General features: G+C 31.9%; 1 protein-coding gene across 1 annotated transcript in view; it reads right to left on the reverse strand.

Moving 5' to 3' along the window:
* Window positions 1–20,643, reverse strand: part of LOC137927270 (uncharacterized) — a 52,099-nt gene extending 31,456 nt beyond the window's left edge. The window contains exon 1 of the mRNA XM_068771049.1: window positions 20,304–20,643. The gene's annotated coding sequence lies outside the window, so the exon portion shown is untranslated. The remainder of the gene's footprint in view (window positions 1–20,303) is intronic.
* Between the last annotated feature and the right edge of the window lie 413 nt (window positions 20,644–21,056).

Raw genomic sequence — 21,056 nt, forward strand, 5'->3', positions numbered from 1 at the left:
TAAACCACGATTCGGTAGACGGATGGATAGGTTAGGTTAGGTTAGGTTAGATTAGGTTAGTTATGGATGGATAGGTGGGTAGAGGCCATACTACATGGATCGATGACAAAGTAAGACTTGTCATCGTGGCGATTTTTGAGGGAGTCATACCCTTGCAGCTGTTTGTAAGAATCAAAACATATTAATAAACGAAAATTCTCGCCCTACATTTTGTTATATCGAACAGCTCAAGTCCGATGCGAATTTCATACTCTTCCTCTACGACCGCATCGAGGTCTCTTAACAAGGCGAATGCTCCACTTCGCGGTCATAAATAAAATGGCGGCATCTTTGTTTAATCCCTTTGTACGTTTATTAATAAAGTTGGAAGCGTGCCGAGCAACTTTCGCCTATGACACACTCTAATTGCGCCTGTAATATCATTTTTATAAGTACCTGTTACCTTGTTTTTGTTAAGGATATATTTATTTATTTTAATTTCAACGGAAAATTTATTATTTAATCTATGGAAAAATCACAGCAATTTATACGTAACCAGTCTTTTACACACGAGGACGTTTCCGATCAAACCAACCAGCAAATAGACGTTTCGGAACACTACATCAGGGCTTCTTAAACTTTTGTCATATACGACCCCATTTATGATTGCGAGTTTCTTGACGACCCCGTATAAAAGAAGAATAAATTAATATTTTTTTGATGATTTATTTATTAGGTAACAATATACATATACATATGAAAATACATAGTTTAAAAATTCATTTTGAAACATACAAAAATCTAAAATTAAAAATTGCACAAAAAATTATAAAATTGTACTTATATTAGTTTAAAACCTTCAACAAATGCGCGTGTCTAGACACTGCAAGTCCACTGTATTCCGCCAACTCTAGAGATGTTATAAAATGGTATCTATAAATATTTGACATAAAAATCTCTCGACCCCAGAATTTTGCTACGCGACCCCATTTAGGGTCGCGACCCATAGTTTAAGAAGCCCTGCTCTACATGAATTAACGTCGTCCAACGCAAAATAAATTACACAGACATAACTTTAATATTTAAAACTATTGTTTTTATTCAGAGCCTATTTCATTACAATGTTCCATAGTGGGATTAAAAACTTCACCTTTTCTAGACACTACCGCGGCTATCAAGTTCGAACTGAAACTGAAAACACAAACCGGTTCGATGTTGCGTATTAATTTCAGATAATAAGACCTTATCTGCATTTAAAGGCATAACATTTTACACTACTCAAAATTATACAATCAAGTTACCGCAGCCAACGAAGTGTTTAGCGACAGTCGCCTCTGGAATGCAAAGGGTTAACTTTAAACTAGTAATAGGCAATGACAAGTTTTTTTTAAATGACATGATAAGCTCAGATCATCTAAGAACTTGAAATAGACAATGCCTGTTCATTCTGCTATATTTTTGGAGAAATCTTTCACTATTGTCGCTGTCAGGTTATGAAATGCCATTATGCCCAAAGATTCTGAAGACCACTGAATGACAGGCGAAGTATAGTCGTATAGTAGTATAGTAGGTCTTATGCTGAAACCGCTGTACCGAATATACCTAACATACTCTCTTTACTACAAAAATCATTACTAATAAGAATGTATTATTTCAGTTATATATAAAATCTATTGATTATTTCAAGGATTTTTTTTGCTATTGTACTTCAATATGACCAGTGGTAGCTCAGCGGTAGAGTATTAAGACTTGCGATTTTAGATCGCGTTCGATTCCAGAGATACAACCTTAAATAATTCATACTTTGCATTAATTATAAAGATTTGCCACTGCTCACAAAGAAGGTTCCAGAGGATTAGCAGCAGCGTGCTATAGCGTACCATAATACCACACTAATCGCCAACGCATCTGCCAAGCATGGCGATTATGTATATACCCCATAAGTATCTTTGGGGAAGGCATATGCCTTGCAATGAGCCCTTATGACTCTGCTGATTATTTACCACTGCTTTCTCATATAGCGCAATCATAAGGCTCCGTATATAGCGTAAAAATCAGGTAGGAGTCAATAGCCTCCCTGATATGCGACGAAAAAACCAAAGAACAGTTCCTCAAACTTTATAAAAAAAATAATAAGAAATGCAATAGAGAAAAATAAAGACTAAAAAATTGTAAACAAATAAGACTGACAAAGATAAAATAAAAGCAAAATAAATTAATGTGATATAGAATAATAATAGAATATAAGTAAAAAATGTGATATAGAATATAAGAAAATCTAAAAGTAATAAGGATCGAATGAAAGGCAATACAGAGCGAAAGGGAAAGACAGTGGAATTGTGAAAAGAAAGAAATGAATGAAAGATAATATGAAGTATGAAAGAAGAGAAAGAAAATATAAAAATGTATGTGAAAAAATAAAATAAATGTAAACAAAAAGTCCCTGTCCCACACCAGATAAGGGGTACGAGAGGTTCCCAATAACGGGGGCCATCAAAAAATAAGGCTCCGTATAACGCGTTATGTACAAATGATTCACTTTTAACTTTCCTCATAGAGATTTCGTAGTCATCACTAACTTGATATATTAACACTATTAGGTACTCAACCTTTAATAAACGAGCGCCTTTTTTTATACCGATGACCAATTGATCGACGGATTTTTAAGAAATTAAGTGTTTTATTTTCAGATCGAGAAAAAGTGCAAAAACCCTTATGCAAATGTTTTAAAAGAATTAGAATATTTGCAATATCGCGAGTATGTTGGTATTCATTCGCAAAGTGCTAAAATGCCTTATAAGGCAATTTTATTTAATGTAATCCGAATAAATCGTAGATATTTCTATTTTGAGGGTAGTTGGAAATTTAACTTTTTAAAATACAAGCACGTAGGCCACGAGTGTAAAAGTTATTCCAAGAATAAGCGCAATCTGCTGCATTAGATGCGGTTTTAGAACGATCACAAGGAAAACTACATGTCATGGAGGTTACACTGCAACAAATAGCATCGTTCATATCAAACGTAACAGAGAGCATTTTGTTTTCCTATTTATACAGCGTGTTTGTTTATAGGCGTAAAAGGTTTAAAAGGGTGAATATATACGCACAATAAATATTGTAATGATAGAACAGTAAGAAAAAACGTGTTCTAAATTCGAATTACTACATTATTTCATACATCATTAGCATTAAATAGTATTCTAACAGTTGCGTCGCATTACATTTTTAATAATTTACTAGCTGATCCCGCAAACGTTGTTTTGCAAAAAAAATTAAAATTTTTAATTAACAAATAAAAGAATAAGGGTTGATCGTAGAAAGGTGAAAATTTAGGGTTGTATGTATTTTTGTATGCTTTATCATAATAACATAAAAACCAAAAAAATTGTTTAAAAAATAAATTTAGGGGTAGACGACCCTTATCACTTAGGGGCATGGAAAATAGATAGTAGCCGATTCTCAGACCTACTGAATACGCATATAAAATTTGGTAAAAATCGGTAAAGCCGTTTCGGAGAAGTACGGTAACTAACATTGTGACATGAAAATTTTATATTGGAAATAATAAACAGACACATGATAAATTCCAGAAACAAAATAAACTACTAACGCTTATATTCAATCTTTAAAATAGTTTACAAATCCTTCATGGGTCTGAATGTAAGCATATGTAATAAAAGTACCACAAGATATCTTAGACCTCTCGTTTTTTATGTTATAAATTAAAAGTATATCATTAAATAAATCTTATTATCATTCAAGTTTTTATTTAATTGAAATGTAGAACTTGATTTGTTTAATCATTTGCATGGTAGATATTGTTCATTTAAAAGAACAGCTGTTTCAACTAGCAGCATCTGTTAATTATTCGTATTTATGTTATATCTTTTAACACATAAATATTTTTATATATATATATATATATACGTATGTATATTTGTACATATGTACGTGTGTATAGTAATGTACGTATTTGCATGTATGTACACCCAGAACTACCCTCTTCTTCATGACTCTCATCTTCATCCGAAGGTAGTCTGGTAGAGATCGCCTCGAGCGATAAGACCGCCTCTTGTACCTCAATATGAACTATTTCTTTTTTGATGTTTATTGTCTATGGTGTACAAAAACGTGTAAATAAATAGACTAATTATAATTTTAAAACAAACGACGATTCAAAAGAACATGTACATGCCTATTTGAAAAAAGATATTTTGAATTTCGAATCCATTTACTATATCCTGGCAGACTTTTAAAACTACTACGTAACAAGGTCACCTGTCCAACATGTGAGTGGACACAACCACAACACTTAGACCTTAAGGTCCTCGAGAAATGCCTGATGCAGACCGCTTACAACCTCTCCTATTTTAAGTTTATGGTTGAGGTCAAAAGTTAAATAAATGAATCACTAAAAAATACATCGGGTAGACAGAATAATTATTGTTTAATTTCCGATGGCTTATTTCTCTTGTAGCCATTCGCATCTGAGTTATTTAAGGCCTCCAACGCACCCATGTTGCACACCGCGAGATCTAATTATAGGTCGTCCTTACTGCACCGGCCTCGGCGCGATATCTTTACTGCACTTCCTTTTTCAGGAGAATATATTAATAGCTGCAAAAGGATCGTTTACATTTACCGTATGCCAGCTACTTCGACTTCGTACTACTAAAACATATTGACGGAATATCCCGTCACTGGAGAACGACACGACCAATTCCGTTATTTTTTTTCATATTTTCGTTAAATATAGAAGGATTATACGGAGAGAATTAGTAAAAATAGTACTCTTTTTTCTATACAAACACATAAAAATATTATTTATACTTCTACTATTTCCATACTATTGTCTTTAAGATATTGCATCGTGTAATAATAACGCCCATTGTACTTTTTTGTTTACTATTATAAAACTTAAAATGTATCCTAGCGTGTACAATAAATATTATTAAATGAACAAATAAATTAAAACACCTTCTCCTTTGCTGTTAAATATTTGACGCCAATCAAAATCAAAAAGACGTGTTAGGATATAGTGAAACAATAATAATAATAATAACAATAACTGAGTCAATTCGAACTAGATGATGTTTTCCGATGTATGTATAAATATAAGTATCGTACAGTTGTGTGTGTATATATATATATATATATATATATGTTACGTTTTTGATTTTTAAATAAGGAACTAACTTCTGAATCTCAGCGTAAGTCAACCTACGGCTCACAAAAATACATGCATCTCTTTGATAATTGTTTTTGTCAAATTATTATTCGGGACAGCATATTTATGTTAATAATTTTATTTATACTTTTAAATTAGAGAAATTTAAAAGAGATATCAGTATTAGCAGATACCGGCACGGCCTTAAGGTTCTGGAATAGAGGCCACGCACCGGAAGCGCAGCGTGGAACGTGAACAAATACACAAGGTGAACAAATAAACTTGTAATATCGGAAGAAGCTAATTCCAGACCACTTCCAACTAGTCCTTCTGGAAATCGATGAGGGAAGCATATAGATATATGCTTCTCTCATCAGTTTAATACGTTTACTTTTATCTAACAGTATATTAGGACCTTGAATAAGTTCTCGCTGTTTTTTTTTTCAAAAAAAAATTATTTAAAATACAATGACATTACTCAAAGTATTGTCCATCATTAGAGACGACTTCCTCCCATCTCTCTGGTAGCAATTGAATCCCCCGTCGGAAAAATGACTCATCTTTCGAGGCAATCCATGAATCAAGCCATTTTTCGGCTTCTTCAAAAAAATGGAAGCGCTGCTCGCTTAAACCGTGCGCCATCGACCGAAACAAGTGGTAATCGGAGGGGGCTATGTCCGGTGAATACGGCGGGTAGGTACTTTTATCAAACAAGATTAGTTCTTCGAGTTATAATCAGACAAAGAAACAAGCGAGTTGTCAGCCGAAAATTTCTTTGTCTCTTCGTCATCAGGTATCGCCCACACGTATATAATACACATCGCGTGGGTTAAACGGGCAGTTAACAGAGGACAGGATTTATGATCAACTTTAAGTTTGTCCTTTGATTATGATTGAACGGACAATTCGAATTTCATTACAGAGTAGGTGGGATAACAAGGAGTCCGAAATAAACCAAATATAGTCTCGGAGACCATTGGACTCTTGCACATACATATACAGAATATTAAATAATATTTGATACCCATATTGTGGTGGTTGTGGAAAAATATGTACCTAGTCCGCCATATTGGAACGGCGTCCATCTTGAATTTTAAATTTTGACATAATCATCGTGTTTTACTAGTGTAGCCCTTTCATTTGATACCCATATTGAGGGGGTTAAGGAAAGATACGTAATCCGCCATTTTGTATCGGCGGTCATCTTAGATTTATAATGTTATTGATTTAATTATATTGTATTGTCATCTAAATTAAATGTGTGTACCAATTTTCAGATCAATCTGACAACGGGAAGGTGCTTAAATTTCAATTTCTAATTTTGATCCAAATAAATTCTGTACGGGTCGAACTAAATAAAACCGTTTAATAAAGCTCAGTTTGCTGTAAATTAGGCACACGGACCTCCACAGTAGACTTCCAATAGATCCAGATGGAAGCAACCTGTATTCAGCATCTTCTAATGACATTAACCAGGTCATCTGTCCTTGTGAGTTTTACGCTTCGCTTACTATGAAAGTCAATAACTTCTGACAGTACATACTTAGTCTAGACATATAGTAACCAATGATTAATTTTAATACGCAAGAAACATTGATTTCTGGATAAACTGTGCCCTACATTATTTATTGATTTATTCAAAATACTTTTTACACATTATATAACGACGAACTTTATGCCGAAGGCATTCTCTACCAGTTAACCGTTATGTGGTGCACAGAGAAATTAATAAAGCTATGTGAAGACGAGTTAATATCATAAAACAAAAAATTAAAGCAAAGAAAGGTATATATATATATATATATATATATATATATATATATATATATATATATATATATATAATATCTATATAAATAATCACATACAAAAAACCTTATTTAAATATACTAATGGCTACTACTTAATATAATTATATATAAATATACCATAATGTATTTATTTAAATATCCAAGTATATTATTTATACGAACATGATAAATTATTAAATTGAATTATCGTGCCTTTTAAAAATCGGAATTACTTTGTAAAAATAACCCTGAAAGTTTTACAAATTGTTTTTGGTTTTTATGGCAAATTATTAATATTTAAAAAAAAAACTTCGAGGGCGCTGCATGCACGCACTAAAAAATTCCCGCCAAACATTTCGATTAACCCTCGTTAAAATTTAAATGCGACTATCCGAACGGCCATTGCGAATTAGCCAAATTTTAATATGGCGATACGAATTGCCTCAGGTGAGTGGCCGACAGTTGTTCACGGGTGACTCATCTATTGTTTTGCATTAGTTGCTTACCATACGTATTGCGCAAGTGGATAATTAACAAAGTTTAATCATGGGTTCATCATCATCTCAGCTTTAAGACATCCACTGCTTGACCTCGCCAATGGATTTGCAATAGGACTGGTAGAGAATGGCATCCAGCGTCTTCAGACCTCAAAAAGGTCGCCTGTCTACCTCATGGGCGAAGAACCTATTCCGCGCATGCCGATACTTGGCCTCTCTTCACTTCAGGACGTTGAAACCTCAGCAGCCAAGCAATCAGAGCGCCATGTGCCCTTCGTTACGGCACCATTTTGATATGTACGTAATAAATAACTATTATAATGTATATGCATGTGTACTATATTCCACAGCAATCATTTTTACTATAAATGTTTTAAGCTATCGACTGTCACTTAAACTTGTCAATTCGCTGAACCATGACGGTCTCGGAACTCTTCACTTCAAATTTGATCTCTAACCCTACATAGACAACAATATAAAAAAATTACCAGAAAATTATATACAAACACTAGCTGATCCCGCAAACGTTGTTTTGCAAAAGAAAATTTAATTAACAAATAAAAAATAAGGGTTTATCGTAGAGGGGTAAAAATTTAGGGTTGTATGTATTTTTGTTTGCTGTATCGTAAAGAAATAAAAACAAAAAAAATCGTCAAAAAATTAAAAAAAAATTTTAAGGGTGAACAACCCTTACCACTTAGGGGTATGGAAAATAGATAGCAGCCGATTCTCAGACCTACTGAATACGCATATAAAATTTGGTAAAAATCGGTCGAGCCGTTTCGGAGGAGTTCAAGTTCGAACACCGTGACACGAGAATTTTATATATTAGATTATAGATAGAACTATATTAACTTTATGCGCGAATGTTTGTGATATAATTATGATAAAAAACTTACATGTCATTATTATAATACGTTATTGACACTTTTGATAAAACAATTAATTGCAATAAATATCGAACTGCTCTATGTTTCCCTATCACGTCGCTGTACCGGATATAACGAATTCTAAATTCATTTAATAAAACTCAACGAATAAAAAAAACAAGCCATATGTCAAATTAAATTCCCGCCAAAAAGTTTTTTTTTAATTCAACAAGGCAACGATAAATGTTATCAGCACTCACCAAGACAAATGGCCAGTCATTTTTAAAACTAGAAAGTGATATGCGTGGTAGTATATGCCAGTACATAACAGTATTATGTTACATACTTTTTATAATAATCTCCGTAAAATCCGTTTAGTTTTTATGTTAATTTCTTTAGTCTTACATTGTATCTTACTTCACTTTACTTCCTACTCTGATACCTAAACCATAGACACATATCAGACACACAGGCTTCATCTATATATTTACATAAAGGCCGGTTGGAAGTGGCAACGTCTTTCGACGACCTTATCGAGGTCATCTGTCCTTGTGGACAGACCATCCTACATATTTTGTGGCCCCCGCTATCGGGGACCTCTCGTTCCACCCCCTATCTTTTCAGTTCTCTATTTATTTTTGTACAGTTTCATTCTTTTCTATCGCTCTTTAACACTAGCTCTATGACTATCCTACATTGGCTGACATGCCTTGCGGGTCAGTGGTGGTCAGCCATTAGTTTTGGGCAGATGTCCTGCTCGCTGCCACCTCGACTTGCTTCTCCGCTGGGCTATGTCGATTTCATTCGTTCGTTCATAGATTTCTTCATTTTTCATTCGATCTCGTATAAAAATCCTGAACATAGCCCTCACTCCATGGCTCATTGAGTCCACTTCAGAACTTTAAGACCTCAACGGCCATTTCTGTGCTCTGATTGGACTGCCCACTAATATTTTTTTGACCAATACAAATAACCATTATATTTAGGTAAAGAAACAAGTAATTCGTACAGTATGATGCGTATTACATAAATAATAATTAGTCATCGTGATCAGAACTGTGACATTTGAGAATTGAATTTAACAGATGACGGCGCGATTGCGAAAATGATGATTCATTTCAATGTCGATGTTTATGTTACGATGTAATATAATCGACACAGTCATTTATATATATTATCGATTTAAAACGATACTAAAATTTCCCTCGGCTATGCGTGCTAATTTTTAAATTTCTCTATAAGATCGAATTGGAACGAAAGTAACTGAAACTGGCCAGCGGATGGTTCAAGTTGAAGTTGCAAAAAAAGCTGCCATTTGTAGCTATGGCCTAAGTGGTGACTTTGAACCAACAAGTACGGTGTCGAAATCGACAGAAGGCGCTAGAGCGAGCCGCTTCCATGCAGTCTTATTGGAAATCTATACCCAGCAGTGGACGTAAAAATGTTATGTAGCGTTCCAAATAACTAAAGAGCAACTGTTTTGTTTCTCGCCGGCTTTTAACGGAATTGCTGGTGAATGGCTGCTGGTGGTAGCTTCCTGTAGGGACAACAATATCGACATTTTATATTGATTGACGATTCAAATGCTTGTATTAATCTATTCGAATAAAGAATATTTTTAATTTTTTTTGTTTCACATATCTTTCAGTACTGTATGCCAGTCCAAAGTGGTATTTCAACCTAATTCACTCTAAAATACGGGTGTGTCAGATATTATTTTTTTATGATCGATGTTCCACAAACATTAACTCCTTTGTTTTTACATTCACGTCCATTATTTCCAATTTTTTTTTGCTCACGTTTTTGCATATTACAGTGTCTTAGTAAAAAAAGCAATTCTCTTAATCTATCAATAAAAAATATTATAGATATTAGTTTCCACATAATTAGAATATTATCAGTGACAACTCGTGTATATCATGCTTATACCTATAAGAGGGCAATTTGAGTTTCTTCCGCCACTTCCCCCAGCACTAACGTTTTTCGAAGTAATATTTTTATCTTGTCATTAGCATCTAACTCCTTTGACTCAGAATGCTACGAGTTTAGTACCTTTATAGTTCTAGACTAAACCTTCCAGTGAATATAACTTGTTTGCCCAAAATAACTATACGTTATAATAATTATACAGATATTTCATATTAGATATCGTTTTGATTTTATTTACGGTAGACGCGGCGTGAGTAAACTCCCAACAGATGGACTGTGAAAGTCACTGGAGGCGAGCAACAAGACCGCTAATTGTCGCCATCTTTGGTGAGGAGTAAGGCCTATGCTTAACAATGGGCGTTTTTCGGCAGAAATAATGATGATGATAGTGATGACAGTATAAAAAAACAACTTGTGAAACGACATTTTTACAAAACAAAACTTAAAAGAAAACTAAGTTCTGGAAACTTCTTCTAATTAAATTATTCAACACCGTACTTGAAGGTGTTTTCCTTCTATTCAAAGTTTTTGTAAACAAATCATAATTATGAGAGAAATATTGCGAGTTCAACCAGTTACATTGTTTATTTTTCTCTGTGAATTTTCATTATGTAAAAATATTTTGTTATATAATCATAAATTTTGATATTTCTTTTATGTATGATCGCTTAATGTTATGGCGGATTAAATGCCTCATAGACATTCTCTACCAGACAAACTAAAGTGCACATATAAGTAGACAGATGTGTAAATGTGATAAAAAATAATACAATACACATAAAATACTATAAATACATGATAAATCAGCCAATACACGCCTAATTATTATTAGGATCTATATTTCACAGACATTGGCATCCGTGTCTTCGTTTTACATTTACATTTAATATTTCCTAAACCTTTTTTCCTCACGTTTTTGCATCTCAGTGTTTACTAAGTATCTGTGTGTGCAAATCTAGTTTTTTTTTTAAATCCGCTTCGTGCGACCACTTCCTCGTCCCTACTCCACATTGGCATCATCAGGTTGTGCGCCAGTATCTGTGCGGCGGTTGCCTTATTCGCCACATCGATGAACCTTACGATCCTATCTTGAGTCTCGTCCGTGCAATACACGCACGAGTTCGTATGACGTGATATTGCTACCACCGCATGATGGATACTGGTATACAGCCCTAGGGTGTCTGCTATTCGATAAACAACTATGACCACCTCGCTCTTTAGCCCCTGAGCCTCGTGGATGGTGAGCATTCTTCAACCTGTCTCAATACCATAGCCTTTGCTAAAGAGAACTTGTTTATCGGTATAAATCCTATTTGTGTTATATTTTTAATTTACTTGGAAATAATTGGCTCTACTGTAGTATTGAAGTTATTGTAGAAATAAAAAAGATCTTTCAGTTTCCTGTAGGCTCATATCAGATGAGGGACGCTTTTGGAACTCCTATAGCTTTAAGTTGACGGATGTCATGGCCTACTTGGCTACTCTTGACGTACGTAAGCGAACACTGTAAATGGTCCTATATAGATATTAATATATATAAATAAACGCGTAATGTTATAACTGGCATAATGGTATATCCAAAATAGCATAATGCAAGTAACTGAGGCACTAGACACAACAAGTCACCGTGTCAATAACACGTCAGTCGATGGACGCCCACTGGAAGGCATAGACCTCTCCCAGAGGTCACCACGATGACCTGTCTCGCGCTTCCCGCGTCCAATTATACTATCCCGTGTAATGTCTGAATTACAATGCAACAAATTTAAAGATTAGTGTAGTAAATATAAACTCGTTAGAAATCTTATTACATCTTAAATGGTTTTAAATGATAATAAAGCTTGAGGTGAACATGTGACCTTCTTAAGGTCGTGACCATGTAAAGCAATGGGCGTATTACGGCGGAAATGATGAATAAAACTTTATAATATTGCTCTACTAGTGTGCTAAGGACATTTGTGTGAAAGAAGAAACAAAAAATATTAACCATGAAAATAAAATCATAACATAAAAGACATTTGCGTATAATTCTCCAAAGATACGTCAAAGTTCAACGACCTTTACCGCCAAAACGTCCCCAGTCCAAACATCCGCACACTAACACGTCTTTATCACCAACGATTACAAGTTCAAGACAATTCTGCGCAACAATATTTGCAAATTATCACTAAAAAACTCAAGATATGATTATTTTTAGTTGTTACATCAAACATACGTGCGCCGTGCATTTCGGAACATCGACCCCATTCGTCCGTACGCCTTTCGCAAGGTCGTTCTATTTGGAATTAAAAAAAAAAAACGATTGGCGCGAAACGAATCTGTCAAAGACGTAATTATTTTCGTCGTGTTTTTATTTAGTGTGCAAACTTCGTTTAAAATAATTGAGACATTTATGTTTATATTCCATAGTAATAATTAATATTACAGCAAATTCAAGTCAAAATTTCAAGTCTTCAAGTCTTATGGTTTCTGAAATATGGTGATGAATCAGTGCATAAAATCTCTTATGGCCTGTATAAAGTATTTCATGTAAAACTCTATAAGAATGAAACAGGCCTATAACTCATGGTAGTACAAAATGGACAGAGACATTGTATACAATAATAAATTTAATAATATTTATCATTACATTATTTATTATTTATCAAACCATTGATTTTCAGATAGGGCATACCATCCATCATTTGACAACAAATAACCTATACATTTATTCAGCTATTCATTTTCCTTATTTTACTGTAATATACATAAATATATATAATGAATTTGTAAACATGGGAGATAATAAATGTTTTACAGAATGACTAACATGGTCATGTGATAGGTGTGATAAGATGACTACAGTTCATATCAAACACTTATAGCTATAAATATTAATATATATTAGATCACCAAATACTTTTAGAGAAAAATTCTGCCATAAAATATCTAGGACATAAGCCAGATAGATTTTAATAGGTATCTAGTGTCTTCTGACAACTAACTGGCACCTTGCAGGTGGATGTCCAATGCTGCATTTGTAAGTCCATGGCCTCCACTTCAATATCTTAAAGTCTCGGTAGCCATCTGTTCTGTATGTTATGTGACCTGCTTGCCTACTGCAACTTCAATTTGCAAATGTTCCTCAATGAATCTCCTATTTAAATTTATCTCTCCTTTATAATTTACTATCAAACAATTCATGTCTAACAGTGGACATCATAGAATTCAAATAATGATAATGATATTAAACTTAAGAAAATGTATACTATTTATGTAAGAGATCTGGAGTAAACGACTTCATCTGTGGCAGAATTCTTCAAAGCTCCTAATGTCAATGGGCAAGGAACATTTATAGATGATAAAAACCAGCAGGAAAACCATCACAAATGCATTCATTTTACTACAAAACAATAACTGCTTATACATTATGTTATAATGATACTATAATTAATAAAGGTGAGGTTCTGACCTAACAACCAAGTTGGTTAGGACTGTGTACTGCATTTAATATGAAAAAAATTCTAAATAATACTACACTATAATAACCCTTATGGTCATAGCATTAAGAATTACTTAAATAACTTCACTATATCATTTCCTAGTTAAATCAATTACACTATCTATTAAATCAACCTTGGCATTCTAATATGATTGTTACATAAAGTTCATACATAAAAACAACATTCATATTAATTGTCCAACATTTAACTTTACATATTTTATATTTTAGCACTAGTACTAATTATTTGTTATATTTCAAGTTATTCATGTGACCCTACCTACCATGACATAAAGACCTTTATTCCAATGTGTTTATAATAATAATAACATAGTGTATGAACTCTAATGTCCACTGATGGACAAACTCATCCCCCAAATTCCCACTAGAACCAGTAGGAAACAGGGAGCATTCAGTATCTTTAGATCCCTAAAACATTAGTACATTCCCGAACCTTATGGCCCCAGGAACCATCTGGTCACTTCACAATGTGGCTGTCTAGCTATTATAATATTGTATATACAAATATTTATTTATATTTAGTCTACACCTTTAAACAATGAGTTAAAAATTGCCAACTATGCTAACTCTATTTGATAAAAATGAACAAAGTAGTGTTGAATGCCAATTTTGTAAATACCCACAGATGTTCTCTGAACTTCCTTTCTACATTTAAACAATTTGTATATGACGTAAACACTATTAGCATCAGTACATGAAATAAATAAGGAACTCAATTGATCAGATAAAACAGCTGAATGCAATGCCTTCATATCAAAGTAGAACAACTTATGACTCTATTGTATTTTACAACATGTTCTAAAATATATTTGCTAACACATCATATGTTTGATAATTTTAATCTTTTGTAAATATTGAGATTCTTTTTGTTTCGTTCTCAATTTTAAAACTGGAATATATATATATATATACACACCACCGTTCAAAAGTTTGGAAGCAGCAAGGTAAAATCAAATAAAACAAAATTTAACGACCTTCAATTACTTATATTTATAAAATTAAAAATTTAACAAAAAGTAACTTAGACCAAAGAGAAAATTAACAAATAATGGGAAACATAATCAAATTTTAGCTTCATCAAAGTGACCACCTTTTGCTTTAATGATTTCTGGACAAATTTTAGGCATTCTATTAATTAACTTATTAAAATAATCTTCATCTGACTTGTTCCATTCACTCTCTAATAACTGTCATAAATGTTCTGAAATAGTAGGAGAGCATTTTTTTTTCTCCTAATGAGTTCATCCCAGACAAGTTCTATTGGAGACAGATCAGGTGTAACCAGGTGTGAATTGGTAAAACATGTTTAATGAGACCTGACAATCTATTTGGTAATATGTAAACAATAGTGAAAAGATGCAATGATAACATTTATTACAAACTTTTACGGGCTATAGCAGGTGTTGTTTTGGCCAATAACAGATGTGCTTCCAAACTTTTGGATGGTATTGTATATATATAGCTTCATGGGGTTTGATATAACAAAGCAGAGCACTGAAATATCTATTCCCTAAATATATTAATACAATTTTTCACATTGAGATTACCTAAAGAGTAATATGCCATAAATCTAGATTGAATTAGGAATGAGTACAATTAAATTAGCTGACGTAGTTAACATAGTAAACTTAGCGTACAGAGCTGATGATCACTGGGGCCTAAAAGTCCTAAAGTGAAGACTAACTATATGCAAGCTGCTTTTAATCTATCCTATTGGATGTCTGTAGTATTGGCCTATGTCTTTCTATAAATAAAATTATGATTAATCCTATTCATAATACTTTAGTTTGTTTTGTTATTTTTAAGTGTTCACTTCTAGAAAGTCCCACCTAGTTTTTTTTTTTTTTTTCTAGTTTGGAGTACAGTAAAAGCTCATTATTTGAACTACCTTCATTTGCATTTTTACTATCTGCAGATTAAATAAATTCCACCCAATTCCAATATTCTTGGCTTAAATATTTTTAATTGCTGTTCTAATAAGTACATACAGATTAATGAATAGATTCCAATAGGTATCTAACCCAATATCTTTTGTTTATGCCATCAAACGGACTAATAAAATGTTGTTGAAATGTTAAATTTCCACCTAATTGAAGGCTTCAACTAGCACTGGAAATGTGACATTTAATATGAAAAATCTTAGCGGTGTAAGAATAGCAAATGAGCTTTCCAATTTCTTTATGAACAACATTAATCCGTTTATAGAACAAAGTCTTATTACTGCTGCATATCAGACTGAACTGAAGGAGCTTTAAAAAACTGCCAAGCAAGAGTAAGTACAAAACTTTCCAAACCATTGTTTAATCCTGAAGATAATTAATGAAAATGTTTATAAACTTCTATTAAATTTTATGTGTTTTTTTTTATTTTGTCACCTGGAAAGATATCCCTTATAATCCATCCATATTTGTAGTGATACATACCTGAGAATAAAGAGCTATTACTGTACTTAATCATCTTGTTTAGTGAACCCAATAAATAAATTGATAGGTGAGTTTCTTTTTATATGCATTACTCAAATTAAATATTGAGTATAATATAATAATATTTTGTTTTTTCTTTTCAGAACTACTTATTGATACTGTGTTTTTACATTGTAAACCAAGCTTATCTATATGGTAATGGAGTGTAGTATACAAGAAATACACCTAATATGTCAGATGGCTCTCTACTAAGTATAATAAAGGCTCTCTCTTCGGTAAAGCCAGCTAGTAGGTAGGCTTTTGTTAAATAGTTTAGAATAAGGACAGAAAACAAAGTATAACTATAAAACATAAAACACTTTATTTTCTTACCTTATTATATATTTATTTATTTATCTAAAGTTGTAATCAGTGAAGACTCATCCTCTACAATATTAAAAAATATATTTACTTGTCAGCTGTTAGACTCAGACAATACTTTATAATAATAAAGGTAAGTAAGTTATTAACTGCAATAGTAAGTTATTATTTAGTTTAGAATAGTTAAGTATTTGTTATTTATTATTAATTGAAAAATATAAAAAATATCTAGTAATGTGCAATAATTCTAGGTAAACAAGCATAGGAATATCTAATCACTACTGATAATAAGTTCTTCATAAATTTCTTTGTTGATATATTTAGATTAATATGTTTACATTGTACACTAGCTGCACCTGAGACTTTGTCAATGTAAAATTTAACTTATTAGATTTAAATAAATCTAATAAGTTAAATTTTAATAAAAGAATGACTAAGTAGTCATTCTTTTATTTAAGTATTTTTTCTAAAATACCAGTAATAGGCCTGTCAAAATTGATCCAACTCTTTTAGAGATTAGCCAGTATTAACAGACAGGCAGATAAAAAAAATAGTATTTTTTGTATATGTACTGCTTACATATGTATGAACATAGTAAAAAGGAGCTATTTTAATGTTACAAAGAGACACACTTATTATATATTTTTATTATTATATATTATTAAGTTATAGCAGTGGATTATTATATTTTATTTTATCATGAGCAAATAATCTGGATCTTCCACACACAAGTCATAATATATTAAATATAATTTAAGGTACTAAATTGTTAATGCAACATGAAACAGCTATTATTGTGAATATGAAGTAATTAAAAGTTTATGTAATACAATGTATAGCTCTACTATTTATTAATTGCCAACTAATAAGCTATATCTTTATCTGTGTGCAATTACACTGTATCCAAAGATCAATAATTTCAGATATAATAAATAACATAATAAATAAATAATATGAAAAACCAATATTAAAATTGACTATTGTTTACTGTCTATTCCAGCAGACTTTGTACAACCTGAAGTTATTGGCCTGTTTATATTTCAATAAAAAATAGCCTAATGTAAGATATGTAATGTGAAATAAATAAAGGTCATAGCAAAATGACAAATGCACAAATTTTTAAGTCATCATATATTTTAAAATTTTTCATGTTTCTACCTAATTTTTCCCAACACTCTTCTACAAAATATTAAGAAACCCATACAAAAAAGTAATTAAAATCATTCTCTTGTGATGAGGTGACCAAGAGAAGTTATAATCAATTTTTAAATGTCCATATACATATTGTGTTAATGTATATAAATAAAAAATGAATGTCTAGCAAGTGCAAAACTCTATTAAATCTCAACCAATTCAACTATTAATTTCCTATTTTTCTATGATTTTGATGGATTAAAACACACCTGCCACATACTTTTAAACATAGACATCAACCAAAAACAAAAAAATAATGGTAGGATGTATTCCATCAAAACATACAGAAAAATGTACTATTATATATATAAACATAATCTTTGTTTCTAAAGAATAAACAAAGTAATCACTCAGAAATACACTATTTTTTTTCTAATGGAATGTGTCAAGGCATAACTTACAAAGATACAAACTCAATTTGCAACCAAAAAGTAATAATATAAAATAGTAATATTTGCAAATTATTATTAAAAACTGTATAATAATAATATACAAATATATAATAATAATTATCTGACATTTCCAGGTTATCAATGATGGTGATAGTGATAGATGCTTTTACAAATGTACACCATATCCACACTATGAATTAATCATCAGTGTTGCCAAATTGAAAGACAAGAGCTAAACAAATAGGAAAAATTCACCATAGTTATCACATTTTTGTATATGATTTTTTGTATAAGTTAAATAAGGTAAGAAAATATATAACTTTATAAATCTATAAAGTGTAAACAATGAATATAAGTGTCTAATTATTTTGTGTATACTATGTGTTTACACTAGACCTATTTGCTGTTTATCATCTGTATCTGTATATAAATGTATTATTTAATTAAGCTGGTGTTCTGAACAGAATAACATTCTTGTGTAACAAAGTAATAACTATCAGGTAAGGTAGTTTATTTTATACATCATCATCATTACCATTGCAGCAATAGGATTTTAAACGCCACCCCCATTGAATTCTAATAAGAAGACTTGTTAGCAGCCTGCATCTTATATATAGAGACAAAAAATAACAAAGTTGTGTACAACTTATAAAATTAGTTGGGGAGTCCTATGCTGTACGGTAAACCGGTAGTGGCAGGGGGTCTCAGGCTTCAGCTTCCACCCTCAGAATATGTCACCTCCAGGCCGTCATATATGGGTCATATTGGAACATAACATATAAAATCATAAATTGTATTTCATACAAATATTGTTATAATTTAAGCAAATGCTTTTGTGATCATTTTCTTACTGATTATTTTTATAATCTTTGGCTTTAGTACATCATTTGTTTGTACTTTAAACCTAAATTATAACTGGTAAGCCACTGGCTTCTGGAATACAGTGAATACTGATTCAGAAGCCACAGCTTCACAAATTTTAGTACTGATATTTATAGAAAATAAAGATGAGTATTATTATTATATTAACTTTATCATATTTGAGAAGCTGAAAACATTGGGTTTAGACATATATGGTGGTATATATGGTGTGATACCATGCTTTCAAGTAGCTGGTAGAATATAGGTTACAGTCAGCTATATTACTGTCTTTAATCTCCATCTTATTCCAAATAAGACAAGTGAGTTTCAATAACTAATTAATCAAAAATAAGTTTATCAATCTCTTTCCACAATGAAATAGACAGGTTTTTAAAGTTTAACCAGGTCAACTTCTTAACTATAGCACCAACCAGATATAATAAGATCAATGCACCTCAGCAATGAGGCAAACAATGAGATTGTAAGATATTTTCATACTTTAAATCATACATTCATTCATCCATGTCAGCCTATAGTGGCAAACTGCTAGGCATAGGCCAAATAAAAATTTAAAAAATTCCATAACTATGTAATAACATATAAACTCAGGAAACAGATAAAACTTTTATTTTACATACAAATAATTTTTTGTTTACCTACAAAAGATCATAAAATGATAATAGGATAGTTCTCAAAACCATGCTTTGTTTAAATCATCTAACTATTGCATGAAAAAATTGACTCTCATATAGTTTTTATGTAGTTAATATAGATTTTAACATTTCTTTGTTTCATATTATACGTGTCCATGTTAAGATGACTATGTGTTATTAAAATTTAGTCTAGGACGTGATTTCGTTATAAATTTATTAAGTACATAAAACATTTTAGTTTATATTTTTTAAACACAAATACTCCATGAGAAAATAAGTTTAAAAAAATTACATAAAAACAGAAAGAGTTTACAAGACCAAACTGCGTGTATCTAATAGGAACCTAATACAATCGAGTGGAATAGGGCCGATAAGAAAAGATAACATAAAAACCGCATATTAAAGTAACGTAGATAAATCCGCGACTGAAAATATAACCTAATAGTACTTCATTTTAGAAGGTTTATTGGTAAAATTACAGGAAGATGGTAGAGCAACAGAAAAACATATTTAACGAGTACTTAGGTAAGTAGAGAAATACGCGAAGTAAACTATAACCTTTGTGCCAGTTGACATTACTTTTTAGGTAAAAACCGCTCATAGAGAGAATAGAAATAGTCAAGACAAAAATATTACCTTTTAGATGTATAATGAACGTAATGTTGAGGTAAAATTCGCATGAGTTACCTTAGTAACAAGTAGTAAAGCCTGTACGTTAATGCGATTGTTTAAATAATACTTCGCTATTATATTCAAGGTATTCGTTTCGCTCCAACACACCCGCCAGCGGTATATCCACGAAAAGATGTAATCGCACTGAAAAAACTAATAAATACACTTATTTCTTGACACCGTTAACGTATCGCACTATCACAAAACTAATTGCCGTTATATCCACCAAACTACCACCAACAATGTATGCACAAAGACTTGAGTTTTTATTCTAACTAGACATAGATTAAGGGCACTTTATTTCGCAATAATTTATAAAGTTATTTTATAAACAACTCGCGATAGATGATATACGTATGGATGTCGATTTGTGACTGACTTCGGATCGAAGTCAAAGTCGCGCGAACACGTCACTACCAATGACACATAGAGTAGGACAGCGATATACAAGAGAGCGAAATGGCACGCGCTAGAATTAAAATTATCCGACCAAATGAAAGAGGTCAACAACCGCGTGACGTTTTGCACTCAGGTGTACGGCTCTTTATTATATTTGCCGAATAAAGTAAAAATAATGCTCGTTCAATTGCACTTTTGCTAACAAGTAAAAGGGACAAATTATTTTAGCACATCAATTATTGTAAAAACATTTAAAATCCCTTTAATCCGTTACTTTTTAGTAGGCGACAATATTTTTAAAATGTATTTATTATTCATTGTCAGTATATTCTTAAAGCATTAATAAAATCTTTAGTTATTGTTTCCATG

Source organism: Battus philenor, unplaced genomic scaffold (assembly GCF_028537555.1).
Source record: "Battus philenor isolate CCGP_79_NKW_IND1 unplaced genomic scaffold, ilBatPhil1.0.hap1 SCAF_30, whole genome shotgun sequence".
Taxonomy (NCBI): Eukaryota; Metazoa; Arthropoda; class Insecta; order Lepidoptera; family Papilionidae; genus Battus; species Battus philenor.